The sequence below is a fragment of the Lithobates pipiens genome, unplaced genomic scaffold, assembly GCF_037356315.1.
Source record: "Lithobates pipiens isolate NorthernLeopardFrog02 unplaced genomic scaffold, aLitPip1_a1.2 Scaffold_16, whole genome shotgun sequence".
In the NCBI taxonomy this organism is placed as follows: domain Eukaryota; kingdom Metazoa; phylum Chordata; class Amphibia; order Anura; family Ranidae; genus Lithobates; species Lithobates pipiens.
This window is the reverse complement of record NW_027507748.1, coordinates 56505080-56528034: the sequence shown is the minus strand read 5'-3', so window position 1 is coordinate 56528034 and position 22955 is coordinate 56505080.

Below are 22955 nucleotides of genomic sequence, written 5' to 3'. Positions count from 1 at the left end.
AGATAGCCAGGAAGGTAGCTGGCTGGGTGGATACTGGGATGCACAGGCTGGAAGTGTGGTTTGGAAAGGTGGAGGTTGGTAGTTTAGGAGATAGACAGCAGGCAGAGTCAAGATCAGGAGACAAGCTGATATCACAGCAGAAGGTCAGCAGAAGAAAGCCAACATTAGGGTCTAGCTGAGGTCAAACTAGGAATCAGCAGAGACAAGCCGTGGTCAGGAACTAGCTAAGGTAAAACTGGAAATCAGAGGAGACAAGCCGTGGTCAGGAATTAGCCAAGTTCAAACTGGAAATCAGCAGAAACAAGCTGTGGCAGGTACTAGTTGAGGTCAGCAGCATTAAGGTAGGAAAGCAAAGCAGTCACAAGTTCAGGAACAGGCTAGGCCAGCAGTGGAAAAGCAGATATCAGGAAAAGGTTTTTGTTTTAAGTTGCAAGACAACAGTTGAGGACCATCCAATAACTTTTGGTCGTCTGGCAACTAGACAAGGGCTCATTCTCGCTACCGGTGCTCTCTAATGAGCAAGCTCTTGCATTGCTCTTCAGGGAGTATTTGACATTCAGTGTTGAGGAGTTGTATCATTTCATCACTGCCTGCTTTAACCCCTTTATCCAATTCATGCAGTTGCGGGTCGCTGGAAGAGCAGCCCCATTCACTTGAATAGGACGCTTTCGACAGGCACTACACCCACCCAAAGTGACAGGGGGTATCATTCTTGCCACAAATCAAACATGTGTACACCCCCAGCTGCTGTCTCTTCAGCTAAAGGGGGTAGGGGTTGAAAGGCGGTAAAAATGCAGCTGAACCATGAGGTTTTATTACCCCCCAACCGCTAGTGTGAACAAGTCCTTTAAACGAAGTCACGAAGACAGCTGGTATTTAGATCGTTTAAAGGAACAAATTAAGCCTTTGTTGATAAATATCCATTAGCAGAACAACCACATACATAAACAACAGCCTAAAAACAAATAATAAAAAGTAAAATAACACATAATAGATTATATGCAATCATATATATAACAGATGTTCTTCCCAATCTAAGACATATTTAACGGATGATAGTTATTAATTATAAATGAGCATGTGTAAGGAATACACGCATATACATGTAACGGAAAAAAAATCAAAACACGTAAAGACATACATATCCATATATCTACACACATTTAAAATTTACAGTATATCGTAAATTGAAAAATAATAACAATAATACCTATGTGTATGGAAACACAGAAAACTTCCGTATGCCAAAGATAGCTATGGGTAATCTCCTACTAAAATAGGTGGGAGACCCCCCCAGTTCATATAGACTCCTTACAATAATGTAATATTATGGTAACGTGCTGAAACTAGTTGTACAATAAAATAAGAATATAAACAGCAATAAACAACCAGCATGATAACCCATAAATCATAAGACACCAAGGTCAAACAACAAAAACAATACAAACACAAAAGAGACATAAAAGAGACACAGTTGATCCAAAAAGAGAGACTATTAATCCAAAAAGACCCATACTCATAAGAAAGAGAGGACACAAAACATCAAACAAAACAGACCGCGTGTAACAGGCCAGGCAATACACACAGATATGCATGTACTGTATATATATTGTATTGTATATGATGCATAGTGATTCTGATGACTCTTTGAGAGTGATGTGAAACAAATGCATAACTGATCCAAAGGTAAACAAAGAAAATTAGATGCATAAAGCAAATAACCAATATGCATTATATACAGAGCCTTGAAAAAGTATTCATACTCTTTGAAATTTTACACATTTTGTCATGTTAAAACCAAAACGTAAATGTATTTTATTGGGATTTTATGTAATAGACCAACACAAAGTGGCACATAATTGTGAAGTGGAAAGAAAATGATAAATGATTTTCATTTTTTTTGTACAAATAAATATGTGAAAAGTGTGGCGTGCATTTGTATTCAACCCCCTTTACTCTGATACCCCTAACTAAAATATACTGAAACCAATTGCCTTCAGAAGTCACCTAATTCGTAAATAGAGTCCACCTGTGTGTAATTTAATCTCAGTATAAATACATCTGTTCTGTGAAGCCCTCAGAGCTTTGTTAGAGAACCTTAGTGAACAAACAGCATTATGAAGGCCAAGTGACACACCAGACAGGTCAGGGATAAAGTTGTGGAGAAAAGCAGGGTTGGGTTCTAAAAAAATATCCCAAGCTTCGAACATCTCACAAAGCACTGTTCCGTCATCCATCATCCAAAAATGGAAAGAGTATGGCAAAACTGCAAACCTACAAAGACATGGCCGTCCACCTAAACTGACAGGCTGGACAATGAGAGCATTAACCAGAGAAGCAGCCTAGAGACCCATGGTAACTCTGGAGGAGCTGCAGAGATCCACAGCTCAGGTGGGAGAATCTGTCCACAGGACAACTATAAGGCCGTGTACACACGGGCGGACTGTTCGCCCAACCTTGTCCGCTGAACAGTGTTTGGGCGGACAGTCCGCTCGTGTGTGGGCTTTCAGCGGACAGTTTCAGCGGACAGTTGGACGGACAAAGTCTTTCGGAAATTCCGAAAAACTGTCCGCTGAAACTGTGTTTGAGCGAACAGTCCGCCCGTGTGTGGGCTTGTCCGCTGTACTTTCGAAATGAGCAAACTGTTCCCGCTCGGAAAGTCCGCCCATTTCGAGCGCGTGTACAGGTAGGCGGGGCCCGCGAAGGAGACGTCGCGGGCTCCGCCGCCTGGAATGGGCTTAAAGGGGAACCCCAACGCCGAAAAAAATCGGCGTGGGGGTTCCCCCCAAGTCCACACCAGACCCTTGTCCGAGCACGCTACCCGGCCGGCCAGGAAAGGGGGGCGAGCGAGCGCGCCCCCCCTCCTGAGCCGTACCAGGCCGCGTGCCCTCAACATGGGGGGGTGCCTTGGGGAAGGGGGGGCCGCGCGGCCCCCCCACCCCAAAGCACCTTGTCCCCATGTTGATGAGGACAAGGGCCTCTTCCCGACAACCCTGGCCGTTGGTTGTCGGGGTCTGCGGGCGGGGGGCTTATCGGAATCCGGGAGCCCCCTTTAAGAAGGGGGCCCCCGGATACCGGCCCCCCACCCTATGTGAATGAGTATGGGGTACAATGTACCCCTACCCATTCACCTGTGAACTAAAGTACAATAAAAAACACAACACAGAGAAAAAATATTTTATTGCACAGCTCCGGGGGTCTTCGGGGGTCTTCTCGCCGGACTCCTCCGCTATGTGTGTGTAGCTCTTTTGCTAGCGGAGGAGTCCGGCTTTCTTCCTCCCCGCCGCCGGCCTCTTCTCCCGACTTCGGGGGTCTTGTCCCCCTCTTCGGTTCTTCTGCCGGGCCACCGCGCCTGGTCCGGTGGCCCGGTCTTCTGTCGCCGTCTTCCGTTCTTCTGTCGCCGCCTTCGGTTCTTCTGCCGGGCCACCGCGCCTTCTTGTAGCTCTTTTACAGGCGGTGGCCCGGTCTTCTGTCGCCGCCGCCGCCTTCCGTTCTTGTTCTTGTTCTTCTTCTTCTTCTCCTGGAGATGTTGACTCGACGAGCTCTCCGGCCGGAATGCCAGGGACACGCTCCGCTGCCACTTATATAGTGACAATGGGGCGGTGTCACATGGTATATGTCACATGGGTTGGTCACATGGGTTGATGTCACATGGGGACTATGACATCGTAAGGGGGCGGGGTCACCATGTGACCAACCCATGTGACATATACCATGTGACACCGCCCCATTGTCACTATATAAGTGACCGCACAGCGCGGCTCTGGCATTCCGGCCGGAGAGCTCGTCGAGTCAACATCTCCAGGAGAAGAAGAAGAAGAACAAGAAGAAGAACAAGAACGGAAGGCGGCGGCGGCGACAGAAGACCGGGCCACCGCCTATAAAAGAGCTACAAGAAGGCGCTGTGGCCCGGCAGAAGAACCGAAGGCGGCGACAGAAGAACGGAAGACGGCGACAGAAGACCGGGCCACCGGACCAGGCGCGGTGGCCCGGCAGAAGAACCGAAGAGGGGGACAAGACCCCCGAAGTCGGGAGAAGAGGCCGGCGGCGGGGAGGAAGAAAGCCGGACTCCTCCGCTAGCAAAAGAGCTACACACACATAGCGGAGGAGTCCGGCGAGAAGACCCCCGAAGACCCCCGGAGCTGTGCAATAAAATATTTTTTCTCTGTGTTGTGTTTTTTATTGTACTTTAGTTCACAGGTGAATGGGTAGGGGTACATTGTACCCCATACTCATTCACATAGGGTGGGGGGCCGGTATCCGGGGGCCCCCTTCTTAAAGGGGGCTCCCGGATTCCGATAAGCCCCCCGCCCGCAGACCCCGACAACCAACGGCCAGGGTTGTCGGGAAGAGGCCCTTGTCCTCATCAACATGGGGACAAGGTGCTTTGGGGTGGGGGGGCCGCGCGGCCCCCCCTTCCCCAAGGCACCCCCCCATGTTGAGGGCACGCGGCCTGGTACGGCTCAGGAGGGGGGGCGCGCTCGCTCGCCCCCCTTTCCTGGCCGGCCGGGTAGCGTGCTCGGACAAGGGTCTGGTGTGGACTTGGGGGGAACCCCCACGCCGATTTTTTTCGGCGTTGGGGTTCCCCTTTAAGCCCATTCCAGGCGGCGGAGCCCGCGACGTCTCCTTCGCGGGCCCCGCCTACCTGTACACGCGCTCGAAATGGGCGGATTTGCCTCCGCCTTACGTGGGCGAGTCCGTTCATTTCAAAAGTTGAGCGAACTGTTTGCCCAACCTTGTTCGTCAAACAGTCCGCTCGTGTGTGGGCAAGTCCGCTCATGCAAATTTTGAGCGGACTGTTTGATGAAACTGTTTGCCGAACAAGGTTGGGCGAACAGTCCGCCCGTGTGTACGCGGCCTAAGTCGCACACTCCATAAAACTTGCCTTTATGGAAGAGTGGCAAGAAGAAAGCCATTGTTGAAAGAAAGCCATAAGAATTCCCATTTGCAGTTTGTGAGAAGCCACGTGGGGGACACAGCAAACATGTGGAAAAAGGTGCGCTGGTCATATGAGACCAGAATTTAACGATATTGCCTAAAAGCAAAAGCTATATGTGGCAGAACACTAACACTGCACATCACCCTGAACACACCATCCCCACCGTGAAACATGGTGGTGGTAGCATCATGTTGTGGGGATGCTTTAGATCAGCGGGGACAGGGAAGCTGGTCAGAGTTGATGGAAAGATGGATGGAGTGAAATACAGGGCAATCTTAGAAAAAGCCCTGTTAGAGTCTGCAAAAGATTTGAGACTGGGGCGGAGGTTCACCTTCTAGGAAGACAATGGCCCTAAACATACAGCCAGAGCTACAATTGAATGGTTGAGATCAAAGCATATTCATGAGTTAGAATGGCCCAGTCAAAGTTCAGACCTAAATCGAATTGAGAATCGGTAGCAAGCCTTGAAAATTGCTGTTCACAGACGCTCTCCATCCAATCTGACAGAGCTTGAGCTATTTTGCAATGAAGAGAGGGGAAAAATGTCACTCTCTAGATGTGCAAAGCTGGTAGTGACATCCCCAAAAAGACTTGCAGCTGTAATTGCAAAGAAAGATGGTTCTACAAAGTATTGACTCAGAGGGGCTGAATACAAATGCACCCCACACTTTGCAGATATTTATTTGTAAAAAAAATAAAAATGAAAACCATTTATCATTTTCCTTCAACTTCCCAGTTATGTGCCACTTTGTGTTGGTCTATCACGTAAAATACCAATAAAATACATTTACCTTTTTGGTTGTAACATGACAAAATGTGGAAAATTTCAAGAGGTGTGAATACTTTTTCAATGCACTGTACCACATCATTCCCATATATGGATAGACATAAAAATACCATTACTCATAATAGTGGGAGACATCCCATTCAAAATCCATACCTGCTGGTTTCCTGGTGTTTAAATGAAATATCCAATAAACCTCTCTTTTACATAGCTTTCTAAATTTATCCCTACCTCTAATAGGTGAACTGTTGTCTGGATCCTAGAGTTGAGCCTTAATGCGTTGTTCACGTGCTTATTTTATAGAACAGCGCTAAAAAGGGTCCTGAATATACACAGTGGCCCATACTAATCTTTCATTTACATAACTAATGTTTGATAAGCTATGCAGAGCTAAAATGCTGAAATGTACTCTATAGTAAAAAATGTCATACCTTGAAATAGTCTGACACAACATGGATAAAAAGTGTTGGTGCTGACAACGCGGCAGACTCTGTGGGGTTAATTAACAAAAATTGGAGAGTGCAAAATTTGGTGCAATTTTGGATATACCAATCAGCTTCCAGGTTTTATTGCCAAAGCCTAATTGAACAAGCTGAAGTTAGAAGCTGACTGGCTACCATGTACAGCTGCACCAGAGTCTGAGTCTACCAGCTTTAGCAAATCTCCCCCTGTGGCTGTTATTTACTAAAACTGGAGAGTGCAAAATCTGGTACAATTCTAGATGGAAACTAATCAGCTTCCAGGTTTTATTTTCAAAGCTTAACTGAACAAGCTGAAGTTAGAAGCTGATTGCCTAACATGCACCACTGCACCAGATTCTGAGTGCATCACCGTTTTTCTTTTTAAAGATATATTTATTGAATTCTCCAAGCAGAGAAAAAAAAACACTTGTACAAAAGAGATCCAGTGTACAAAACTCAAACAAAAAATAATTACAATTCATGTTTTCATCAACATTGAAATCACAAGTAGGACACATAATATGAACCTTACATACTCCATATCAGGTTTAACAATAATCATAACCATATATGACAACATTAAAGTTGTGGATCTAAAGACATTAAAGTAAGGGGATTGGAAAAAGCCATCCGCCAGATTCTATAGGACACTTTTGGGTTCAAAAGTAAGTTTGTCTAGGAGGAGGTAATCTTTTACAAGTTTTAGCCTGTAGACCAATGTAGGTAAAACCGATCCTTTCCAGGACAATAGAATTATTATCTTAAAGTGATTGTAAACTCATACTTGCATTGCATACTTGCTCATTATGACATACTTACTAGGCTTGTGCAATGCGTTTTGTAACGAATCGAAATTTTGCATCTTTCGGACATTTGGATGCATCCGAATGTCCGAATAAAAAAATAACGAATAACAACGAATACGAAATAAATATAATGAATGAATTCAAACGAATTCAAATGAATTCAGTAATTCTTTAAAGATCTAATGAAACAAAAGGTCAGCTCAAAGTAAATCTTATAGTCCAATCAGCTAATTAATTTTGTGCCGGAGGATGGATTACTGGCAAAGTGCATTCCTAAGAACTGAGTGAGAAGGTTGTTGTATTGTATTTGAGCCGAGGAGAAGAGACGTTGTCATTGTGTGTGTTAAAAGATTCAATAAACAAACGACTTTGCAAACTACGAATCATTATCACGAATGTCTATACATACATAAATAGCGAATTTCAACGAATACGAACGAATGAATTCGACACTCTACGAATAATAATGAATTATCCGAAAACGTATTAACGTAACATAACGAATATAACAGAACGAAATGATGTATTTTACGAATGACAACGAACCGAAACTAAACGAAATTTTCCGTTGTGCACAAGTCTAATACTTACTTTAGATCGAAGCTGTTGCAGTGGTCTCTGCACACCGATGTGACCGGCGACCTGTCTCCCGGAGTTATTACTGAGTTTGTGGGCTCTAGCGCTGTGATTGGCCGGCTCCTAAAATACAGCATAAATGGCCGGTCAAGACATCGGCACATGCAGATACAGTGAATATCTCCTAAACTGTGCAAATATAATAAGGCTTACTTATAGGTAAAAGTGGTATAACAGGGTTTATAACCAAGTTAACATAAAAGTATAATATGCGTAGTACTCTTTTAGCATGAGAAGAAAGTGTCAAGTCCCCAAATATATCTAAGAGGCAGTTCTTGGGATGCTAAATATTTGGCAAACCCAATGTAGAGGAGATAAAGGAGCCCCTGTCTATCAGGCAGGACAAGAAGCAGTGGAGGAAGTCGGCCACAGCCTCTAAAGCATTCTGCTGAGTTACTCAAGCCCATCTTGTATAGTTGAACAGGAGTATGGTGTGAATGATAGAAAATTTGTAGCTGTATAATTCTATCCTTGGGAGAGATAATGGAATTTTTATAGGTGTCACTAGATTCCATCCAATCTGCATCCGCAAGTGTTATATTCAGGGAGGCCCATCTGTGTAGCAAGGGCAGAGTAATAAATAGAGAGGAGTTTAGTAGGGTCCGGCCATCTTAACATCTTTTCTAAGAGTGGCACTTGGATGGGACTATCCAGGGACCCAAATTGGGCACATACTGCATGGCGAAGCTGATAATAGTAAAATATATAATTGGAGGACAAATCAAAATCCGTCCGTAACAATGCGCCAACTTTAGTAAATCTCTAGTATGTCATTCTTTCCCAAGACTTTTGACATACCTCCACACTGCATCTAGATGGCACAAACCTGTTTCTTTCACATAGGCAACATCTTTGCACTTTGGGCCAGGATGTGGTTTGATACCACAATTCATATCTGTCATGACCTACCACCTTCAACCATGTAAATTGAAGGATTAGCATTTATGAAACCTTCCCCACATCTCCCATCCTGTCATTAGACATTATCTGCCTTTCTGTTGTAAATGGATCAAGAAGTTTTACAGGTGCTAACTATTCATTGCATTCCATTAGATGTGTTAATGCCCAGGGGAGTTAGGGTTATCTGTGCAGTGGTGCATCAGTCGGAGACTAGGTTACGTCCTACTATTGGGGAATATAAGCGTAGGAAATAGTGCCCTAGGGTTGTTTGGAAGCCATGGGAAGTAACCTTCACAGATGTTAAGATGTGGGGATGCGACGTTGGGTGCACTTTGCCCGAGACGGGACCCAGAATGAAGGAAAAGTAACAGACCAATAGCCATTATGTGAAGAGTGATCATGTTAGGTATACACACCATTGTACCAGCTAAACCATTGCTGTGGCCTAAACTATCAACAGAAAAACTGTTGCTATGGGCAATGTGAATCCCATGAAGTTATACCATAAGTGTTAAGAAAATGCTGGGTGGGAAGAACCTATACAGAGAATCTGGCACAATCCCCTGAAAAATTGAGGCGGAAAAAGATCATTCCCAGGTCTCTCCAAGGGGAGAGGAAAAGGGAAGGGAAGAGCACTGGGAAATTGGGATTTTTATGTGTGCCCAAAAGTAAATAGCTATGTCTCATAAATAAAATCTAAATATTTTATTTCATACAAAAAACATAAAATGTGTCATTGTCATAAAAGATATGAAATGTTGTGCCATATAATACATTTATCTGCATCTGACTTGATCGCACAAGCTTAGGATCGACGCGCTTCAACCAAATTGTAGGCTTCTTCAAAATCTAAATTCCAATATTTTTAAACTTATGAAGTCATATCCAGAAAAGAATATATCATGATGTGTATTATGTATGTACACCCTAGAGGGTCACAGAAAGCCTCTGATCTGAGGTAAAACAATCAATCTATAATATTCAGATCGTAGGCCAAAATCAGGATCGCCATCAATAAACAGGCATCAAAAAGGTAATGTGTAAGGCCGCGTACACACGGGCGGACTGTTCGTCCAACTTTGTCCGCTGAACAGTGTTTGGGCGGACAGTCCGCTCGTGTGTGGGCTTTCAGCGGACAGTTTCAGCGGACAGTTGGACGGACAAGGTTTTTCGGAAATTCCGTAAAACTGTCCGCTGAAACCTTGTTTCAGCGAACAGTCCGCTCGTGTGTAGGCTTGTTCGTCAAACAAAGTTGCGCGCATGCTCAGAAAGGATTTTCACGCCGAAAGCTATAATGCAGTGTATAGGACGTCGTATTTTTCGTCCCGTCGTACGTGCCGTTCACGTCATCGCGCACGGTTTCAGCAAACTGTTCGTACGTCGTGTGTGGCCATGTCCGTCCATGCTAAGTTTGAGCGGACTGTTTGCCGAAACTGTTGGACGGACAAAGTTGGGCGAACAGTCCGCGCGTGTGTACGCGGCCTAAAGCTAAAAAGATGGGTAGAAACTGTCAATCGCCCTAAAAGTATCCACATATCACAATGGTTTATATATCTAAGTTCACCAGGAGAAGATTCCCATACTAGGGTATCAATTGTGCCCAGTGTGAACCATAGAGACCCCAAGAAGCACCAAAGAAGTCATCCATATGATAGGTCCAAATATGTATGTTTGTTCTACAAAGTCTGATCTGGTCCCTTAGTGAAGATACGTTCAGGTGTGCCACCATAGTGCATGTAAGGAGAGGAATGAAGAATAATAGCATTTTCAAGTTAGTGCATAACATCGGTGTACAGAAGGAAGAGCAGCCAGTTCAGAATGGGGATGGTGGTGGTCAGTGGCAGAGGGTTCTAGTTGGAATAGTGGTTTAGTTTGTGTCTAAATGTGCCCTTTACAGCAGTGGGTCTCTATCCTAGGGCTGCTGGGGTACCAAACTTCCTAAGGGACAGGGTAAGGAACATGTAAGAAGCAAGACCTTACAAGTGTATCGTGATCTCTTTCTAAACCTATGGAGTGGAGTAAGGCCGCGTACACACGGGCGGACTGTTCGCCCAACTTTGTCCGCTGAACAGTGTTTGGGCGGACAGTCCGCTCGTGTGTGGGCTTTCAGCGGAGAGTTTCAGCGGACAGTTTGACGAACAAGGTTTTACGGAATTTCCGAAAAACTGTCCGCTGAAACCTTGTTTCAGCGAACAGTCCGCCCGTGTGTAGGCTTGTTCGTCAAACTAAGTTCTGCGCATGCTCAGAAAGGATTTACACGCCGAAAGTTATAATGCAGTGTATAGGACGTCGTATTTTTCGTCCCGTCGTACGTGCCGTTCACGTCATCGCGCACGGTTTCAGCAAACTGTTCGTTCGTCGTGTGTGGCCATGTCCGTCCATGCTAATTTTGAGCGGACTGTTTGCCGAAACTGTTTGACGAACAAGGTTGGGCGAACAGTCCGCGCGTGTGTACGCGGCCTAAGACAAGTGTGCTGTGTTAAAGAACTGGTGGAGGGTATTTAGTGTTCTGCGCTGTTAACTTCAAAATGCTCTGTAGTCTGGTGAGGGGTAAGATAGGAACAGACCCATGTAACTGGCTGGAGAGGAGCCTTAATCTTTCTAGTGTGGGGCCTGTCAAGATGATTCAACTTATGGCTGCATGCGGGTGGTAACTCAAATTTATTATTATTGTTGTAGGGGAGGCAAGTGCCACATATAGCACGATTCCTCCGTGTCTTCACCTCTATGACAACCCTACCAAACGTTAAAGTTGTTTGTTGTATTGTGCAGTAGAATAATATTTTATGGTATTACACCTTTATCCTTGCTAGCCTCTTGAGCCAAGGAAACTATTTGGCCTAAAGTATACCCCAAGAACTTTATTGGCAGACATGTACATCCTGTTAACATTACAGTATATAGGTTTGTTGGACACTCAATTCCAAAATCATGACTATTAATAAGAAATTGCTCCTTTCCCTTTTGGGGCAATTCCCACTTTTCTGGGAAGGCACTTCACAAGATTTTGAAGTCTGTCTATAATGATACCAATTCAGCCAAAAGAGAATTTGTGAAGTCTGGTACTGATATTTGTGAAGACCTGGCTCGTAATCAGCATTCCAATTTATCCCAAAAAAGGTGTTCAGTAGGGTTGAGGTCAGAGCTTTGTGCAGGCCACTTAGGTTCCTTCACACCAAATACATCAAACCATGTCTTTATGGAGCTAGCTTTGTGATATGGTCATAGTTATGCTGGGAAAGAACAGGGCCTTAGACAAACTGTTGTCAAAGCGTTGAAAGTGCACAATTGTCTAAATGATGTTGGTATGCTTTAGCACAGACAGTACCCTTCTTTGGAAACACCTCAACTCTATGATTTGGAGTGGTGTACAGCATAAATATATATATATATATATATATATATATATATATATATTTTTTTTTTTACAGTCATAGAGTTTCCCTTTAATACTGAAAGTGTTTCACCTTAATTCACCTTAACCTTGCCCTTGTCTTCCTCTCGCATTCCTTAAAGTTTACATTTACTGCCTGAGAAGCTCTAATAGACACTTATGTTAATGAAGAGCTGAGCGCTGACAGAAATTTCCTTCAGCAGCAGATGTGTGAAATATCTGAATAGTTTCTGGTAGAAGTCATTTCTGTTCAGAGTTTGAAGGAGAAAAGTGTTTTAAGGTGCTCTAGGTGCTCATTTGTGCGTAAATCTGATCAGAAGAATGTGTGAACGAGAGGTCATCCTGGAAAAATATCTGTTATCTATTAGCTCTATTTTTCGTAAAAGAAAATGTCATACGGGGGCTTCAGTGAATCAATATTAAATATGGCAAAATCCTTGACCGCTATCATTTCCTTCCCCTAGAGCAGTGATATCAGTTATGGCAATTTTGATGTTGCATTAGGCCATGTCCCTGACGGGGAGGTGAAATTATTTTGTATTAAGGACTGGATCACTGTAAAGCACCTTTAAGCACAATGCAAAACATACATATATAATAAGCAAATATGCCTGTGCCATCAAATTTCAGGAATGATCTACAGTGGTGTGAAAAAGTGTTTGCCCCCTTCCTCGTTTCCTGTTCCTTTGCATGTTTGTCACACTTAAGTGTTTCGGAACATCAAACCAATTTAAACAATAGTCAAGGACAACACAAGTAAACACAAAATGCAATTTGTAAATGAAGGTGTTTATTATTAAAGGTGAAAAAAAATCCAAACCATCATGGCCCTGTGTGAAAAAGTGATTGCCCCCCTTGTTAAAACATACTATAACTGTGGTTGTCCACACCTGAGTTCAATTTCTCTAGCCACACCCAGGCCTGATTATTGCCACACCTGTTCACAATCAAGGCATCACTTAAATAGGAGCTGCTTGACACAGTAAGGTCCACCAGAAGATCCTTAAAAGCTACACATCATGCCGAGACCCAAAGAAATTCAGGAACAATTGAGAAAGAAAGTAATTGAGATCTATCAGTCTGGAAAGGGTTATAAAGCCATTTCCAAAGCTTTGGGAATCCAGCGAACCACAGTGAGAGCCATTATCCACAAATGGCGAAGACATGGAACAGTGGTGAACCTTCCCAGGAGTGGCCGGCCGCCCAAAATTACTCCAAGAGCGCAGCGACGACTCATCCAAGAGGTCACAAAAGACCCCACAACAACGTCCAAGGAACTGCAGGCCTCACTTGCCTCAGTTAAGGTCAGCGTTCATGCCTCCACCATCAGGAAAAGACTGGGCAAAAATGGCCTGCATGGCAGAGTTCCAAGGAGAAAACCACTGCTGAGCAAAAAGAACATCAAAGCTCGTCTCAATTTCTCCACAACACATCTTGATGATCCCCAAGACTTTTGGGACAGCATTCTGTGGACCGATGAGACAAAAGTGGAACTCTTTGGAAGGTGTGTGTCCAAGTATATCTGGCGTAGAAGGAACACTGCATTTCATAAAAAGAACATTATACCAACAGTAAAATATGGTGGTGGTAGTGTGATGGTCTGGGGCTGTTTTGCTGCTTCAGGACCTGGAAGACTTGCCGTGATAAAAGGAACTATAAATTCTGCTGTCTACCAAGAGATCCTGAAGGAGAATGTCCGACCATCTGTTCATGTACTCAAGCTGAAACGAACTTGGGTTCTGCAGCAGGACAATGATCCTAAACACACCAGCAAGTCCACCACTGAATGGCTGAAGAAAAACAAAATGAAGACTTTGGAGTGGCCTAGCCAAAGTCCTGACCTGAATCCTATTGAGATGTTGTGGTATGACCTTAAAAAGGCCGTTCATGCTCGAAAACCCTCTAATGTAACTGAATTAGGACAATTCTGCAAAGATGAGTGGGCCAAAATTCCTCCAGGACGCTGTAAAAGCCTCATTGCACGTTATCGCAAACGCTTGGTTGCAGCTGTTGCTGCTAAGGGTGGCCCAACCAGTTATTAGGTTTAGGGGGCAATCACTTTTTCACACAGGGCCATGATGGTTTGGATTTTTTTTCACCTTTAATAATAAACACCTTCATTTACAAATTGCATTTTGTGTTTACTTGTGTTGTCCTTGACTATTGTTTAAATTGGTTTGATGTTCCGAAACACTTAAGTGTGACAAACATGCAAAGGAACAGGAAATGAGGAAGGGGGCAAACACTTTTTCACACCACTGTATTTAATGTTAGCCTATCTCCAGGCAATGCGTTTTTTTAATCCACCCTCTATAAAAACATACACATTATTTACATATCTTGCTTTTGTCAGGGTAAATCTTCTCTGAACCTTGGTGGACTCATTAATGAGTTTAATGCCCCATACACACGATCAGAATTTTGGTCAGAAAAAGCTCTGATGGTTTTCCGTCGGGATTTCACTCAAGCTGTCTTGCATACACACGGTCACACCAAATTCTGACCGCCAAGAACGCGGTAACGTACAATGCGTACGACAGGACTAGAAAAAGAAAGCTCAATAGCCAGTAGCCAATAGCTTCCATCTTATAGTTGAATCTGAGCATGTGTGAGTTTTTGTACGTCGGAATTGCATACACACAATCGGAATTTCCGTCGGAAAAATTGAGAACCTTCAGCCAGCAAAATACCGATGGAGCATACATGCGGTCTGCATTTTCAGACGAAAAGCTCTCATTGGTCTTTTGCTGGCCGAAATTCCGACCGTGTGTACGCGGCATCAGAATCTTCTTTTTGTAGCAGGAGGCACCTGCAGGGCTACATGACACAGGCAGGCCCCTGCAAAACTGCTCCTAGAAAGAGGAGTCTGCAGTGCTACACCATATAGGTGGCCCCTGCAGAACTACTGCATAGAGGAGGATTTACTGAGCTACATCATGTAGGTGGTTCCTCCAAAACTAGTACAAGAAATGTATGCTACAGCACTTGACACGATTTATTAAAAATAAAATCTGCCTTGACAACAGCTTTAAGTTTTAAAAAATAGCTTTGATGTATAGTTTGTGAATACTATATGTCCATACATTAGGTATTTTCTGATTACATAAGCATGCTGCATATGTAGTAGTGTTCCATAGTGATTTTGCTTATGTTCTATTTTCATGATGCAGAAATGCAGAATAGACTACACAATATTAAGATTAGTGACTGACAGATCATTAAACTATAGAATACAGTACAAATATTGTATCTCTTACTGTATATACAGTAGACTGCATAGGGTCATGTGGTCTTCCAACAAACAAGAGTTGTGGGGTCTACCAAACATGATCACCTTACCTTCCATTATAACTTAAAGCTGAACTACAGGCAGATTTAAAAAAAAGGCACAATATAAGGCAGATCTGTAATAAAGCAAAATTAAATTTTGCTTTTTTTTTTATTTATTATCTATTTGGCCCTCAGGAGCTGTTAGCTATAATGTGCTATTATGCACCATATATTAGCACATTATGGCAGAAAAACATGTCAAACAATGCCCTCCAATGCTGCGCTGTTCATGCTTGTGGATCGGGCCTCCTCACCCATACACACGCTGGGTGTAACTCTCCTCTCGTGTACCCACTCATCAATGCCCAGGACCTGGTGGGGCCACATTCATGTGAAAGTAAACATTATGGTGGAACCCTAGCTTGGAGATGAGCTGTATACCATGTGCAGTAATGTAATGCGCACAGTCTCTCTGTAAATCATGCTGTGACACCAGTTCCTCCTGCAAAGTGGACATGGGCTCTGGAGTGTCGCAGTGGTCTTCCTCCTTAATAGGTGCCAAGTTGTGTTCAGTGTCATTCAGGCCCTAATAAGCAGAGCTGATGGCTTGGGGACCAGCGGATCCATAATGGAGGTCTCAGTACTGTCCGGAGATTTTTCCCAGAAGGTAGTGCACGTAGAGGCCTCCGAAGCATACCAGCCAAGGTTTGGTCCAGAGGTACCCAACTCAAGTTAGTAGGTATAAACTTGTCTTCTGGAGCAAGTAGTGCTTCTTTGACAGGCTTCCTAGTCAGCAGCTTGACCTCAGGTGCAGTGAGGTGGCTGAACGTGGCATCGCCCTTAGGCTTGCAGTAGATCTCGGAGAGGGTGGTGAGTATGTTATGGATCTTGGGTGTCTCAGGCTTAGAAGACATGTTGCTGGCTACAGAGAAGGAAGCTGGGGTAGCAGTAGGGGTCGGAGATAGAGGTAGCCAATCCGGCCCATAGTGCTGAGTCTCCTCAGTATAGCTTAGCCTCTGAAAGAGGAGTGCTCCACATGCCTGACAGCAAGCCCATAGGGAGAAGTTTTGTGAACTACCTCTGGCACTGAGGACACACAATCCAGAGAACATCCTTTTCCCCAATTCTACCATGCACTAGTCCAGTTGCGAGCTGGTATGACAGGCCAATGTGGAACACGGTGTGTTCTGGTGGAGGATTGGCGGCCACCTTCCACAACAGGATTTCACAAGCCATCAGCGTTTCTGCAAACCACGCGGAGTTACTGGAGCTTCTAGCTCTACACTGTTATACACTCACTGGCCACTTTATTAGGTATACCTTGCTAGTACCAAGTTGGACCCCCCTAAGAACTGCCCTAATTCTTCGTGGTATAGATTCAACAAGGTGTTGGAAACATTCCTCAAAGATTTTGGTCCATATTGACATGATAGCATCATGCAGTTGTTGCAGATTCATGACGCAGGCTGCACAGCCATGATGCAAATCACATCCCAAAGGTGCTCTATTGGAGGCCATTGGAGTACAGTGAACTCATTATCATGTTTTAAGAAACCCGTTTGAGATTATTTCAGCTTTGTGACATGGTGCATTATTCTGCTGGAAGTAGTCAGAAGATGGGTACACTGTAGACATAAGGGGATCGACATGGTCAGCAACAATACTTAGGTAGGCCGTGGTAAACAATAATCTGGTAGGTCGTGGAATAAAAAAAATGCTCAATTGGTACTAAGGGGCCCAAAGTGTGCCAAGAAAATATCCCTCACACCATTACACCACCACCAACCTGAACAGTTAATACAAGGCAGGGTGGATCAATTTTTTCATGTTTGTTTACGCCAAATTCTGACCCGACCATCTGAATGTCGCAGCTGAAATCAAGACTTGTCAGACCAGACAATGTTTTTCCAATCTTCTATTGTCCAGTTTTGGTGAGCCTGTGCGAATTGTAGCCTCAGTTTCCTATTCTTAGCTTGTAGGAGTGGCACCCGGTGTGGTCTTCTACTGCTGCAGCCCATTTTCTTCAAGGTTTGATGTGTTATGCATTCAGAGATGGTATTCTGCATACCTTGGTTGTAATGAGTGGTTATTTGAGTTACTGCTGCCTTTCTATCATTTCAAACCAGTCTGCCCATTCTCCCCTGACCTCTCACATCAACAAGACATTTTCCTCCACACAAGTTCCGCTCACTGGATATTTTCTCTTTTTCGGACCATTCTCTTTAAACCCTAGAGATAGTTGTGCGTGAAAATCTAAGTAGATTAGCAGTTTTTGAAATACTCAGACCAGCCCGTCTGGCATCAACAACCATGCCACGTTCAAGGTCATTTAAATCCCCTTTCTTCCCCATTTTGATGCTTGGTTTGAACTTCAGAAAGTCGTCTTCACCACGGATAGATGCCTAAATGCTCGAGCTGCTGCCATATGATTGGCTGATTAGCAATTTGTGTTACCAAGCAATTGAGCAGGTCTACCTAATAAAGTGCCTGGTGAGTGTATATGCCCCTTATCAAAGTCCCAGCCAATTGGGCGACAGTGTCTGGAGCAGCAGGCAGTCCAAAATCAAATGCGGCAGTCACGAGCCAGGTTGCTGGGCATGCCTCGACATGTCCTAACTAACTACATCCATGGTCTCTTTAGTGGTGGTTGTCAGGTGCATAGGAGGGGATGTATCCTGCCGAGTACAGCAAGTTGTACACTCTCCTCTCATGTACATGCTCACCAATGCCCAGGACTGTCAAAATGTGAAAGTCAACTTTATGGAAGAACCTCAGCTTGGAGAAGAGCCAAATAGCATGTACTGTAAATCACAGGGTCTCTCTGTAAATCATGCTGTCCCATGTTACTACACACCTTCCTTTATGTAAGTTGCATTTAGGAGGGACACTGCTGAGCCTTTGCTCTCTCCACTAGTCCAGTGTACCTCTACCACCTCACTTCCAGTGACAGAATGGAGTCCTGCAATGCACCTAACGCTGACCTCATGCACTCAGTTAACTCTTTCTGCTCTCCCACACCATGCGGCTAGATTCATGAGGTCTCCGTACTGTGGGTTCGGTTCAGTTACTTTTGGGGAACCAGCTGCTAAGGAGGGAGCCAGAACACTGATCCCCTCGCTACCAGAGGACCTGTCACCTACACCAGGTGCCACACTTTATGACTGGTTGCTATGCGTTCCCACCAGTTCTTGGTTACCTGTGGCAACTTCTCTCCTGTTACAACTCTTATACCAAGCTAACTCTTTGTAGAGGCCTTGCTTTCATACCAGTGTGTGTTTTACAGGCCAGTATTAAAACTTTAATAAACACTTCGGGAACACCACATTTCAAGGTGCAACACAGTCCAACTCCTCACTTACTATTCTGTGGCTGCCTGTCAGGGCTGGCTTAGCCCTTCCTTCTGTGGGCTGGCTGCTCAGTTGTGGGCTAATTGCCAGCTCTCAACTCTCTCCACAGTTACCAGCTGTTCCTGATCCTGCTCTTCTGACCTGCCTACTTAAAGCTGTCCAGCTCACTTCATCTCTGCCTTCGCCTTGGTCACATCACAAGAAACCATCTCCTGCGTTCCTGTTTAAAGACTGGCTTGCTGACATCCCTTCTGGCTCCTTATCCTGCTTTCTGTTCCTCCACTTGGATCCCTGACTTCTGGCCTAGCTGATTACGCAATCTTTTTATTGAACTTTGGACTGGCTGACTACTCGATCCGATTACTGACTATGCTTTGACTATGCTTACTATATTTACCTTTTTTTTTTTTTATTCATAAACAAGTGTGATTTAATTGTACTTCTGTCTCAATCTGGTTCATGGTTTCTGACACTGCCCAGGCATATCTGTAAAGGTTTGAACCCATAATTAGTAGTGTCCATTGCTGGAGAATCCCTTGGGATGGTGGATGAGGGCTACATACTTCCAGATGTTCCCATGCGGTTCCAAACAGAAGCTCTCCACTGAGCCTGGACTTCTTCCTACATACAGTATAATGACCGGGAAGGAAGGCAGGACCCCGAAAAAAAGCCCAGGAAAGCAGCGATCCATAACTTAACCCTTTCCTAAACTGGGCAGACTAAACCTGCTTGTTACCATTGAACATTCCCCTTGTAGGCACCTGCCTACATGCTGGGTCTTGCTTCTGGGTCCAGAGTGTTCGACTGATTGAATGGCCAAGCCACAATGAAGTCAATCCCGCAAGGGATTCCCATCATCACGGCACCAGATAGACTCCAGCCTGTCAGGTGGTTGCATTTGGCTGGCTGTGCTGCCGCCCGATTACCTCAACACTCCCCTGGTACCGGCACCCCCCCCCCCACCACGTATTCTGGACTCTGCCTGCCCATCTACGTGCCCTGAACTGACATGGCGGGTGGAGGGAAAGATGAAGAGCGGACACACGTCTGCTCTCCTCCCCTTTTTGCTGTGGTTTGGAATGCGATGTGTATGAGGCACTTGTAGGTCAGGCTCTCTGTGTCACCACATAGCCAGGAGGGGATGTATTGCAGCACGATCTGCATTGCAATACATTCAGTGTAGCCCTCTTTTAGACCCTGCATGTCTTATTAAAGAGAACCTGCCACCTAAAATGCATCACACTTTTTGTCCCCTGTAAAAAAAAGTTAAGCAAAATAAAAAGAAAAAAATCTTTTTTAATTTTTTTTTTGCAAAAAAAAAATAAGGTTACACCATAAAATCCCCCCCCAAAAAATTGAGCCCCCCCCCCACATATTCGCACGTGCAAACGCAAACACATGCGTCGGGGGTGCCTACATGTAAAAACGTTGATTGAGATACACATTTTACATAGCGCTGTGCACACCTGAGTGAAAGCAATAATTCTCGCGCAAAACCACCTTCGTAACATTAAAAGGGTTACCTATAGAAGGCCTTTGAAGCATTGCATATAGAAAATATAGGTTAGTGAAGTTTGTCACCATTTAACGGGCGCACGCAAATGTAAGGTTTAACATGTTGGGTATTCACACGGTGCAACCTCGTCTTTTATATTTTACCAAAAATATGGGTATTTTATTGCGCTTGTTTGCCCTAAAAATAAGTTTTAGTGTGTTTTTTACTGAAATTTTACGTTTCCTAGACCTTTGCGGTAATATCAAGTGACATAAAAAAATTGGAACTACCACTATTTTATTCTCTATGGTGTCTGGTTTCAGAAAATATAAAATGGTTTCATGTAATCTTAAGGCCTAAAATTATATTTTAAACGTGTGAAAAAAATGCAAAAATGGCTCTGGCAGCAAAAAAAGGTTCATCTTTAAAAGGGATCCAAAAACATCCACCGCATAGCAGGCACTTCCGGGACCCGCAGCCCAAATCCACAGATTTTTCAGTTCCAACAATCTGAGTACCGGTATGTCATAAATTTGCAGAGGGCTCAACAACCCCCCGCCCATCCCTCTGTGCATGGGGTACAACAGAGTAATTTATTGTGAATGTACCCCATACAAAGGCATATTGTCACCCCACTAAGACAGAGGTGTTGCATCTCATATCTCCGTTTACACAATACCAGCGAACGCATTAACCCTAAACCTGTTCCCCGTCACAACACAGCAAGTGTGTATAAAGCCACGCGCTTGCTTCCAGTTTTCTGGTGGATATCTAGTGACACTTAGTGGCAGTTTGAAGTAATGTAACATCTGTAATGAAAGAAAATTCTTAGAACAGCAAGCTAGTTTGCAGGCAAACGTCACTTTCACAAAAAAAAAAAAAAAAAAAAAACATACAACGTATGTATATAATTGGTAGACAGGCTATTTTAGAATTTAAAACTATCCAGGATAAGTACATATTGTCTAAAACAAGAGCCGTATGTACTGTCCCTTGAATCTTGGTGTGCTTTGTGTATTTCTTCCACATCTGTGCAGTAATCCAGTTTGAGATTTTCCCTCTGTGCAGGAGCTTCCTGTAATAAAGACCGCTCACTGGTGCTCTCTCTCCTTCTGCAGGGTGACTGGTCTTGTCTCCGCCCCTCCTGTAGTTCTCTGCAGGTAGCTTGTAGTGGGTGGGGCCTGCTGGGTCCCTCCCACAGCTCTGCTCTCTGCACAGGCTATTTACAGCACAGTGATAATGTCATCATTACATTTAAAAGGTAATATCTGATATTGTAAAGGCAACAAATCCACGCAAATTGGATTTATATCATATGTGGTAATTGAGGAATATATTGAAATTAGATTTTTGTTCCATGGTTTAAGCCCAACTTCAAAAAAAACAAAACAATATATTCTTGCAGTCCCCCCTCCCTGCACTCCAAGGATTAGTTGCTCATGTAGATATCAGCCTCTGCACAGCAGCAAGCAAACTGGTGAAAGGAACCATCCATTGTTGGAAAGTTGCTTGTACAGTACATGTGGAAGGAACATGCCAACAGGAGGAGAGATCAGAGAGATAACATCAGGGCTTTTTTTCAGCGGGAACATGGGGGGGACATGGAGGAACGCTTCCGGCACTTCCATCACTGAATCTATGTAAATGGCAAGCAGTGTTCAGGTGTGATGGAGGGTTTATGCTGGCTGATGCTGGCTGCTGGGGGATCTATTGTTGCTGGAGAGGATCTATTTTTGTGTTGTGGTAAATTGTTACTGCTGGGGGATCATTTCTTGCGTAGTGGTATATTGTTACTGATGGGGGATCATTTGTTGCTGGAAGGGATCTACTATTGATGAAGGGGTCTATTGTTGCTGGCCGCTGGAGAGTCTATTGGTGTTGGCTGCTGGGAGATCTGTTGTTGTGGCTGGGGATCTACTGTTCCTGGGGTGGTATTTTGTTGCAGGGGTCTATTGTTGCTGGGGAGGGGGGGGTATCTGTTTTATTGCTTTTCCTGTTATTATTACCAAATTCCATACATGTGTAGCACTAAAAAATTATACTTGTCAACGTATTCTCTAAAAGAGGTCATACTGGGAGGTGGGTAGGGGATGGAAGCAAGGGTTGGTGCTTGGGGTTGGGTTTGGGATGGAGACACAAAGTGACATGTCCTGCACCTATTCTCTGAGAAACAAAGCCCTGGATAACATCATTAAAGTGGTTGTATACTCAATTTTTTAACTTTTACCTACAGGAAAGCCTATAATAAAATAAAATAAATATCTCCTAAACCTGTACGGTTTAGGAGATATTCCCCTTGGTATGCGCCGCTTACTGACGATATCGCGGCTACCGCCGCGAGCCGCGATATCCGGAAGAAGCGCAGAGGGAGCATGTCAGCTCCCTCGGCGTGGATCGGGCCAGATGTCGGGGCCTCGTTCTAAGGTAAGTACTTCATAATGAGCTAGTATGCGGTGCATACTAGCTCATTATGCCTTTTGCTTTGCAGGTGTTAAAAAAAAAAAAAATAATTGCCGGTTTACTACCTCTTTAACTCACTGCTGCTCCTTCACCATCTAATCACAGGCTGGGCGTGGAGAGGAGACCTAGTCATGTTGCTTAAAAAGGATTTCCCCCCCCCTCAACAAAAAAAAATTAAAAGTCGGCAGCTACAAATACTGCAGCAGCTGACTTTTAATATATGGATACTTACCTGCCCAGGGAGCCCGCAATGGCTTCGGATCGGCTGTCGGGTGCAGCACCCACCATTCCTGGTAAGGAGACCTGGCAGTGAAGCCTTTCGGCTTCACAGATGGTTCTCTACTGCACATGCGCAAAGCGTGCTGTGCTTTCTAATTGGCCCGGCGGTGGAGGAATGAGGGGGGGGAATTCGGAGAGTGGAGAACGTTACCTGTCAAAAACAGGTAAGCGTTCCCCTCTTCCC